Below are 9434 nucleotides of genomic sequence, written 5' to 3' on the forward strand. Positions count from 1 at the left end.
TAAGTGGTGAGAGGGGGCAGGGTGCTTATGTGAAGATGTAGAAATTGCGAGGGTATATGATGATGTAAAGTTTTTTTATTTGTTTTTGGTTGTAACGTGGAAGAGAATAGGCTGTAATTCTACTGATATCGTTATTATACTTATTGCGTTGCATATATCCTCAATTGCGTATCGTGGCGTTCGTTTCTTCCAACCGCAGTAAAGCACTTAAGCAGCAGTGGAGAGATCAGGTGAGCCTTCAGTGCCCGACACTTGAGTTCATCCAGAGAATCGGAAAACAGAAAATCTTTACGGCTTATTTTGGCACGCTTTCAGTTCCAAGAACAAAACTTTTCTAGACGGAAGGCACATATTTTGCTTATTCAAAGAGCGGCGTATTTTCTTGTTCGTCAGCTAGGTGTAAGAACAAGGTGAATGGTTCGCTTTGTAATAAATATCAAATTCTTTACTTCCGTAGTTGCAGTATCTGAAAAAAAACTTCAAAAAGTAAATACATTGACAGGAAACGGGCAACTTTAGGAAGATATTAGCGAATCGTAGCACTAGCGCTTCCGAGCCGAAGAAAATAGCGGAGTTGAGTGGCCTTCATCGGAAAATGTAGGTTAACTTTGATCAGCGAGCAAGTGCCACCACCTAGCGAACGGAGGTTGATGACTTGATCTTTTATCTGTCTACCTTTCTGCGGCTATAAGAGCCGCTTTCTGTGACCTTCTTCCTTTTTTGATTCCTCCTCATAATTTACTCCATAAACACCGGTGTAATAGACATCGTGTACCGCGCTACCGCTTTCATTCAATGCCACAACGCAAGCAATCACCTGCTGCCCGCCGCCCTAAAAATGCATTATGCGCAAACACGCGTATACGACCACGAAGACGCGGTGCTAACAGAAACCAGCGCATTAGAAAATTTCTCAAAGTTACAGTAATGAGCCCACGAAAATCACAGTATTAAATTTTGTCGTCCAGAGAAATCAACGTCTTTGCAAATGCGATGGCGCAGCCATAAGAGCGCGGCCATTTTTCAATGCATGTGTGCGGGTATAACATTTGTACCTCCACCCATAATAGTTTTCGTAACACAAAATTCTCGAAGAATCTTTCTTACCCTTTTGCCTCAGAAAATATCCTTTAAATAAATTGATCAGTCCGTTGTAGTGCGCGCGACATATTAATCTACCAGCGACGTTAGAAGCGTCGAGGACTAGTGGAGCGGAAATTCGCATTTTCAGTGGAGTCTGCGTTTAATTTCTTGGGGGAGGGGGCGCTAAAGGGGGTGCACATATTTTTAGTTTCATTTCATAGCATTGAACTCAATGAAAAATTACACCACACTCACCTTCGCGCCGCATGCTTGTCATAACGATCCCCGTGGTTCGTGGCATCTGTCTTTTTTTTGGGGGGGGGGGGCATTTTGGCTGGTATGTGCACTAAAATTTTGAATGCGCCTCCACCCTACGCACCTTGGAAGAGGCACGCATGGTTGTACTCCACCTATTAGGTTGGCACGGTGTACGATAATCAGCTCAGTAAGGATATGCTTTGGCCAAAACGACCGGTGTAAATATTACGTAGTCAGGGAACGTAAACTTTCTGTAAAGAACAAACTTTTGTTACATGTTCCTGCACAGTGAGGTTGCTACAAATGTGAGCCTGCGTTTTGTATTGTCGCTTTTGATAAGAGAAATAATACCATAATGTTTAGCATTACATAAGAGCGTATTACACTAACTAGAAGAATGTGCGAGACACATTTGTTGTTCTTCTGCATTAGGAGAGTTTACTTTTTTAAACATTTTTGACTAAAAAAGCTCTTGTGATTCGTTTAATACAGTGTACATGAACGAGCGTGGGACGCGATGGTCTTCGCACATGGTTATCATTGCTATATATTATTTTACATATATACACCGCAGAGGCTATTATATGTATATATACACCGCAGAGGCTCGAACAGGAGTTTTGTGTGTGGGGGGCCACACAACACAATATAAAAGTTTTAATAAGAGGAAATAATAAATGCTCACTATAAGCACGTTGTTGTGTTACCTAAACATTACATAATAAAGTTATATAACTCTTGCGAGAGCAAGCGCACCGTATAACTAATAAACATACAGCAGACTTACTCGTAGTGGTCCATCACATAACTATAACAAATTATGCTATATTGAGCGAAGAGGTTGTCTATACTTCAGTGGAAGGTAGAATGTGAAAAAAAATGGTGGTTGCTTTGGGACGAAACATTACAGGACCCTATGACGCTACTTTTCAGAGAATAAAAGTATTTTTTCGTGAAGCCTTTATGTGTTCTGTGTGGAGGGCTTCCTTGATGTTTACGCGTTTAATATAAATATGCATTTCCGTAAGCATGTTGCAACCAGCCCAACAAGTTTTACTAAACTTGATCTCAAAGGTTGTTGCAGGACGTTGTTGAATTCATGAACCATGCCACAAGACATAAACTCCACATTGTTCACGTCCTTTATATTAGGCCCGCCCAGCCAGAGTAAGCTCACACCGCATAAAAAAAAAAAAACATTCCGTCCTGCATAAATGCAGGACAGAGAAGCGGCCTGCAGTAAATAGCCGAGCAAGCGAACAAATTGCGTCATGCATACAGCGCTAATTGTACAAGCTTCAGTGAAGCACGCTTTCGTTCGTGAGACGTTTCCGCAGACGGATCTTCGTTGACGACGAGGAGGCGGAAGTTGTCCAAGTGGCGAAGCTGGGATCAACGACCCCAGTCTTCGCGATGCCACCAAACACACCAGCCGGAGGCGACAGCCGGAGCCCTCTTCCCACTCGAACGTTTACGCGAGACAACTCGGTACATCGGCTAACTCAAGATGATGGGAGCTTTATTGTTTGACGTTCGTTGCGCCCGGAAGGGCACGCGCACTCATTTAGAGCCCGAATTCATTGTAGCAGCGTCCCTTTCCTCTGCCTTTTAGGACGGTGAGTTCAAGAAAAAAAAGACAACTTGGAAGGTCGTTAGCCAGGCCAAGCTTGAGACGCAGCTGAAGTCAATAATGTTGAGGCGCCATAGACAAATGCGTTGGAGTGTTCGCAACGGCCGAAGGGCCGTCCACGCACATTCTGACATGGAAAAGAATAGCGTGTGTTGATTAGGAATTGGCTTTCACAAAACATAGGTTATTTGAATGAAAATTTTGTTACACCATTGTGCTTCTTCCGCATCAACTCTTCTGAATAAAGTTTCATCATGATCTGTGTACAATTGAAAGCATAGGGATAATTTCTCGAAGCTTAGAAATGCCTACGCTCCCTGGCTTCATGACAAAAATTTTGTATAGGTGATAAAGAATATTTTAGTGTCATTCGCCACGCCCACAATAATAATATTACCAATGAACTTGAAGCAGCTTTAAGTGCCAGCCCCTGAGAAGAAGAAATACAAGAAAACAAAAGATATCGACAACTAATACTTCGTCCCATGTTTGCTTGCTGATTCAGTAGAAGCAGAAAACTATGCCATGTGCTGCCTTTAGACTAACCTTCCTTTTAACAAGAAATGACTGTTCATTGTCGCTGCCCGGCATTCAAGGACTATTCGTGCCAAAGCCGTAGGTGCTTCATCTGCCTTTGACTTCGAAAAGCGTGACGTGGAGTGAAGAAACTCACATGCCCTCTCACGTGTGAGCTTTGAACGCATCAATTGAGCCAGCATCGAACCTTGGCATATTGGCGGCAGAAAACGTGTGAGAGGCCACAGAAAAACAGATGTAGAGGGTATCTGCACTGTCTTCCGTCGTGGTCATAGGTAGGCGAGAAAGGCAATCAGCGTCCGATTGACGTCGTCCAGTTCTGTACTGAATGCCGAAGTCAAATTTCTGAAAGCGTAAAGCCCATCGTGCAAGGCGGTCAGAAGGGTCTCAGAGGGTAACAAGCCAACATTATGAATGATGGTCTGTCACAGTCGTAAACGGATGGCCGTAGAGGTAACAACGAAACTTCTTAACGCGAATACAGCCGCTAATCATTCTTGCTCTGTCACCGTATAATTGATTTCGGCCTTGCTTACAGATTGACTTGTATGAGCAACGGCATGTTCTGCAATAATATGATTCTGAACAAGCACACCTCCTATGGCAATTCCACTTGCGTCACTGTGCACTTAAGTAAAAGCAGATGAATCGAAATGACGAAGAATACGCTCTGATGTCAGTAGAAGCTTCAGTTTCAAAAATGCGGCATCACATTCAAGTGTTCATTTGAATGGGCTGCCTTTTTGCAACAAGCTCGTCAATAGGTGTACCACGTTTGTGAATCGGGGCACAAAGCGACGAAAATAGGAACATAAGCTCAAGAAGCTGTGAAGTTTCTGCAGTGTCTAGGGTGGTTTAAATTGGCTGACTGCTTCAATTTCGCGGAGATCTGGCCTGACAGCATCTTTGTCAACTAGATGACCGAGGACTAATGCTTGTCATTCACCAAACCGGCACTTCTCAGAGTTCAAAATTAAGCCAGCCTTTCCGACAGACCAAAAAAAGGCTCAAATTGGCGTTATGCTCTTCGAATGTACGCCCAAAAATGATGACGTTGTCCAGGTAGCATAAGCACGCCTCTCATATAAGACCACAAAGGACAGTGTACATAATCTAGCAAAGTTGACGTGGGCGTTGCAAAGTTGTAACGACGTCACGAATGTGGTCTTCTGCTTGTCTGAATGATGCATAGGTATCTTCCAATATCCTGATCATAGGTCTATTGGAGAAAAGTGGGAAGCCGAGTGGAAGCAGTCAATAATATCGTCAATACTAATAATTGGACATACATCTTTTTTGGTAAGGGCGTTCAGCCTTCCGTAACCAACGCAAAACCTCCAGGCATCTTTATTTTTAACAAGCATGACCGGTGCAGCTCACGGGCTACACGACTCTTCAATGACAACCTTGAGCATTTCCTGAACCTGGTCTTCAATAACTAATCGTTCTGATGACGACACTCTGTAAGGTTTTTGTCGGATCGAATGGGCAGTGCTGGTGTCATTTCTGAGCGGAGCGTGAAAAAATGGTAAATGCAGTGGCTTCTCCTCTGGGCAAAGAGTAAACACAGAAGCATATCGTCTCAACAGATGGCGTAACTTCTGCTGATCATGTGACCGCAAAATGGCGCTAATGATTCCTAAGTTCTGCGACTCGTAGGAGGGACTGTGCTTGCCGGAGATTGTACTTTTTTCGCTTCCATCGTTGTTAATGATTGCCATAGAATCTTCTGTGGAATCATCGAAGATGCCAAGCCTAATTTCTCGAAGGAGCACATCCGTTATTGGCGAACAGTTAAGTGCCCAGAGGAAAGTTGCTCCTTCATCAACAGATACCAAACAACGAGGGACGTGTATGCCTTTCTTAGCACATTGAACAATGGCAGGCTCAACGACGGCGTCAAAAAATGTGGCAAATACTGGGGCGAATACCGCAACTCACCTCATTGGCCATGGTGGTACTGTCAGCTCATTTTAAATAATCAGAGCGTCCTTCACGGCCTGCGGCGCCTCATTGACGAGGGCAGAAACAATGTCACCGCTGACGGAAAGTTCACCGGTTCCACAGTCGACGAAAGCGCCACATTCTTGGTGAAAGTCAAGTTCAAGAATAACATCGTGGGTACGACGTTGCAGCACAAGAAACTCTGTTGGGAAAACCTTTCCTGCCAATAAGACGTTGACGGCACAAACTCCAACAGGATAAAATACTTCCCCACCAACACCACAAAATCTTGTTGAGTCGCCACAAGAAAACAAACCTTTGCGGCCAACGAGACTTTTGAAAGATATACTCCTAACCTATATCGTAGCACCAGTGTCCACCAAAGCACTTGTACGAAAGCTATCTATTTCCACGCGTATCTTGTTCTTGGACAATATAACTGGCGGAAGCATTTAAGGTAAATCATTTTGTGTGACCTCACCGCTATTGGTCACGCTGGCTGGTTTGCCGGCGGCGGCGGTAATGACAGGCGTCCTCCTGGTGAAGGTGATCGATGCAGTCGGCCAGATGGAGGCGTCGAACTATGGTCAGAGGCGGGAGAACAGCCATACCTCAGCAGCTTGTATTTATTGCGCTGTGACCACTGTGGTGAGGGTGGCCTGTAGTTGTAGTCATCGACACCTGCTGCGGCTATCGACACGGGATGGCGAGAGGGAGGCGGCGCGGGTGTAGCTTCGTACGGCGTCGAGTGAGCGTGTCGAGAGAGATTTTCTCGAACAATTTCGCGTATTGTCGATGCGAGACCAAGCGGCGTGTATTCATCAACACTCGCCACGGTGGTTACATTCGGTAGGCAACCGAACTTGGGAGTGATACGTCGATCTTCAGGGCCTCGAATGTGGGATAGTGACTTATGACATCGGTTACCGTGTGAAAGCTCTCTTTGATGATGAGGAACTGATACACACCCTCGGCACTGCCCTTCAACAAGTGGCCAACTTTGTCTACCTCTGACATAGAAGGGTTGACAATCTTGCAGAGCATCAAGATTGCCTCGACATATGTCGTGCACGTCTCTCCTGGGATCTGAGTTCTCTGCAGTAACGTTTGTTCCGCTTGCTTTCTCAAAGCTACGGCGTCTCTGAAGCACGTTCTTATTTTAGAAACGAAGCCATCCTCTGACTAAAGGGCATCTTCGTGGTTCACACACACGAGCGCTGTGTCTGTTAAAAAAAACTGTACATTGGTCAGCTGAGTCGCCACGTGCCACTGGTAGTAGTTGCTCACCTGTTTGTAGTGTGTGAGCCAGGCGTCCACATCCTCGCCAGATTTGCCACCGAATGTCCGAGGCACTATCAGATCTTAACGCAAACGCGCACCAGTGGCGCGCGAACCTGGCACTAGCGTTGCTGCTGGGACAGATGGAAGGTTCAAAGCTGCGCGATGTGGTTTCTTTCTTCGCCGTGAGACATGCCAGCTGCCAGTGGTAACGGGGGCAGTCTAGCAACGTGGCGGCTTTGTCGTAGATCAAGCGCTTGAAGCGTCGTGTTGCTTAGTTGATTACCCAGCACCTCCACTACACAACTGTTACGGTTGAATAAAATATGGGTGCATTTATTTACAGGGTGAGAATGAAATTAGGTAGTCGCGGTAAAGATGGAGTTCTCAGGCCGCACTAGACAACCTCGTCTTCCACAGTTGCACATCCCCGGCACATACATACTAACAGCCACGCTAATACCGTAGCAATTATATATATATATATATATATATATATATATATATATATATATATATATATATATATATATATATATATATAGATATGTATATATATATATATATATATATATATATATATATATATATATATATATATATATATATATATATATATAAGTGAGTTGTAGGATCGTTCTTTCTGCTGCTATACATAGGAGAGGCTGGCAGGTCACTTTATTCGCATTTATTTATTTCTTAATGTTGCCGCCCCGCACCACTTTATTGTAATATATCTGCTGGACTTACGTGGCGCCAGTTAGATAGGCTGCTAACAGACGCAGCAAGATGATTGGATAGCAGTGTGACTTCAACTAAAGAAATGTAATTGAATACTAGTAAAAATGCGTAATTGTCCGCTATTAAGGTGCGTCATGTATGAGAATACTGACATAATTGTACGTAAATCCAGGGCTCAAGGGATATCGTTCTCAGCTATCTCAAGCTCGTGTAAGTGAATTTCGAAAAGCTGCAGAAAAAGCACTCATAGCCTCCAACTTGAATGCGCCTGCATTTTTCGTAATCCATCCTGTCATATATGCTATTGAGCTCTTGAACACATTCAATTAACCGCTGTTAGGTATGTTTTCAGGCGATAAGATCAGTCCGATTATTATGCGAGGTTTAACGTCCCAAAACCATTATATCAGCATGAGAGACGCCGTACTGGAGAGCTCCGTAAATTTTGACCACATGGTGTTCTTCAACATGCACCCCAATCTCAGCACAAGGGCCAACAGCACTTTCGCCTCCATTGAAACTGGAGCCGCTACAGTCTGGACAATAATATCAAATCAACATTGCAGCTAATATTGAAATAACTGTAAGATGACCGTCTCTAAGTAAACGCCGCAAAAACCTTCGCCTAAAACTTCTTTTACTCAACCACAGTCAAACTTGGATCACGGAATGCTAACATTTTCATCAGCCACATTTGCTGGCATCTCGCCGAGACTATAAGCCTGAATTTCGATAAGATTAAAGAGAGCGTCAATATTTTTTAATTTTTTAACTGTACCTAACATGAATGAAATTCGCAGGTGCTCTACCATGTCAAGCGAAACTCTGTGGCAGTGATGCGACGCAGTAATTGTTGGTTTAATGTTGGCATGGCAATTGGCTTAAGAAAGCAAAAAAACCACGACAATGAGCACACTACAAAAAACACAGGACAAGGTTTAAAAGAAAGAGAATATTTGTAGTATCTTATTCATATAGATTAGCCCCGCCGCGGTGGTCTAGTGGCTAAGGTACTCGGCTGCTGACCCGCAGGGCGCGGGTTCGAATCCCGGCTGCGGCGGCTGCATTTCCGATGGAGGCGGAAATGTTGTAGGCCCGTGTGCTCAGATTTGGGTGCACGTTAAAGAACCCCAGGTGGTCTAAATTTCCGGAGCCCTCCACTACGGCGTCTCCCATAATCATATAGTGGTTTTGGGACGTTAAACCCCACATATCAATCAATCAATCAATCATTATTCATATAGATTAAAGTCGTCGATGCTGCGAGCCTTGTTATTATGCAGTACTAAAACACGCAACACAGTCACAGCCTAAGCTGTAAAAGTGTGCGTTATAGAGCCCATTGTACATTGTCTTGAAACGCCGACTGCAAATAAACTTGCGCGGTGACCACCACGTCATGAACCATCACTCTTCTTGCGAAGTGTTTTCAAGGCAAAACACCCACCTACAGAGCTGCAATGTTTGATGAAGTTCTGACTGATACTACTGCTGCTACAAATGATGATGGTGTATAATTATGGCTAGACTCCTTATAATGGGTTGGAAGTTCTAACCGCCCACTCTCTGCGTCAATTACGAGGTGTGTGAAGCATGGTGCAATTATACTCTAATGTCAGGCAATAAAATAGGTCCCTCACCCAACATGACGAACGGGGTTTTTCCTGAAGAACTTTCAAGCACTGACGTGGATCTCTGGTAGAGTAACTTGGCTGACTCACGGAGTCACAAAATTTCGTTCATTTTGCCCTCTTTTATTTGTTTATTTATTTTTTGTTGTACACATCTGATGCAAAACACACAGGCTACTGGCGGAAAATGTTGCCACCGAAATTGCCTGTTTTTGTGAGCTCGTAACAGCTTAGGCCGTAAAACAAATCTTGCACAAACAAAAGTGCTTACCTTCTTTCGAGTTTCCTTTTTTGACGCACGAGAGAATACTTGGGAGGGAGAAGTACTAATT

This window comes from Rhipicephalus microplus, chromosome X (assembly GCF_043290135.1).
Source record: "Rhipicephalus microplus isolate Deutch F79 chromosome X, USDA_Rmic, whole genome shotgun sequence".
Lineage (NCBI taxonomy): Eukaryota > Metazoa > Arthropoda > Arachnida > Ixodida > Ixodidae > Rhipicephalus > Rhipicephalus microplus.